At 51.1% G+C, this 1,918-nt stretch overlaps 1 pseudogene; it reads left to right on the top strand.

Moving 5' to 3' along the window:
* Window positions 1-1,657, top strand: part of LOC145418968 (uncharacterized) — a 12,468-nt pseudogene extending 10,811 nt beyond the window's left edge.
* Window positions 1,658-1,918: the final 261 nt, after the last annotated feature.

The raw sequence follows: 1,918 nt of genomic DNA, 5'->3' as shown, positions 1-1,918 counted from the left end.
AACAAAATAAATCACTTAGGAAAAGGTGTTAGGGAGCTTTATGCAGAGTATGGTGATATTGGAAGGATTTATGTAACAGAGAGGACAGTAAGGTGTAATAAACAAAATAAATCACTTAGGAAAAGGTGTTAGGGAGCTTTATGCAGAGTATGGTGATATTGGAAGGATTTATGTAACACAGAAGAGGACAGTAAGGTGTAATAAACAAAATAAATCGCTGAGGGGAAGGTGTTAGGGACCTTCATCAACAAATACCTGGATCTTTCTCCCGCAGATTACGGGGAAGAAATCGCACACCGAAAGGATGCACGGAAATTCACGGCGCCGTAATTATCGATGACCTTTCCGCTACTTCGACTGTGCTTCCGGTCCGCTCGCGACCTCGATTCAAGCCGGTGACCCTCGAGGGGGAGGAGATGACCCCGGGGACTCACCTGTACACACCTGAGCCCCGTACCCACCCCCCGTCAGAACACCTGTATCAGAGTATATCTTCAGGTGAGTCGTGGGGCTGCATCGCCTACCACTTCTTCCACTTTTCCTTCTAGTCTTCCTCCTCTCCGGCCTCTTCTCCCATTTTTCCTCTCTTCCTCCTCCTCCTCCTCCTCCTCCTCCTCCTCTTCCTCCTCCTTCTCTTCCTCTTCCTGTTGTTGCATCACTTTCCTTTGCAACTGCACATCGTTGACTCTTCTCAGTATGCAATGAACTGCTGTGGTTAATTGCTGTGGTTAATTGCTGTGGTTAATTGCTGTGGTTAATTGCTGTGGTTAATTGCTGTGGTTAAATTCTTCATCTTTTCCATAGCACTTCTTCGTGACTAGCACCATACTCTAGGGTTGATCTCTTGTTACTGCGTGTGTGTGTGTGTGAGAGAGAGAGAGAGAGAGAGAGAGAGTGTGTGTGTGTGTGTGTGTGTGTGTGTGAGAGAGAGTGAGAGAGAGGGAGAGGAATTAGTACCTCAAAAGATCTGACGACCCAGAGCAAGGACGTACCATGAATGAAATGACCAGACAGAGAGAGAGAGAGAGAGAGAGAGAGAGAGAGAGAGAGAGAGAGAGAGAGAGAGAGTATACTAAAGGTGTGGTACTCTTGCAGGTAGTGAGACGTGTAGCTACAGTACGAGTGAGGCGGCAGGGCAAGATGGGCGGGCGCTACTGAGGCCCCACCCACACCCACACCCACACCCACACCCACACCCACATCTGGTCAGGGGGGTGAGGGTGGCCACGGCGGTTGACACGGACAGTGAGGAGGAGCCTTTAGCTGGCATGGGTGACCGTAGCGACACCGACACGCCCTCCATGTCACCCGCACACTGCCGCTATTACTGCCCCTCTGCGCCCTCCCGTACTCACTCCCCAGGCTCAGACTCGGATAATGTTTACTACGTCGGTGGGTTAAGACGTGGCCGGCCCCTAACCCCACAGGAGAGAGGCCTTCCGCTCCTACCCTCCCGCACGGACCGGTTCCGTAGCTACTTCTCGGTGGATCACAGAGCGCACCGTCCGATGCAACGACGAGGACGACACAACCTGCACCATAGCCATCCACCGGAAGCAGAACCCCTGTATGAAAACCTCACCTAGGGCTTGCTCCTCCCACCCACAGACAAGGCCCTGCGGTGGCTCAGAGGGCGCGTGTCTGATAGGGTGAGGTCTCAGAAATATGGCACATTCAAATCACCACCCCACATAGTTCCATGGAGTTAAACGAGCAGGCAGAGGTACTTGAATTTGATCTCGGATATTTGGTAGCAGACTAAATTTAATCTCCCACGTACAGACTAAGCCCTATGGTGGCTAATAGGGCGTGTATCAATGAGGGTGAGGTTCCAGAACGTGTATGGCACATTGAAATCACCACTGCACATAGTCCCATGGAGTTAAGGGGAGGCAAAGGTACTTGAATTTTATATCGG

This window comes from Coenobita brevimanus, chromosome 117, assembly GCF_032717465.1.
Source record: "Coenobita brevimanus isolate Jiangsu-jjx chromosome 117, ASM3271746v2, whole genome shotgun sequence".
NCBI classification, from domain to species: Eukaryota; Metazoa; Arthropoda; class Malacostraca; order Decapoda; family Coenobitidae; genus Coenobita; species Coenobita brevimanus.
This window is presented reverse-complemented; position numbering and strand designations above follow the sequence as displayed.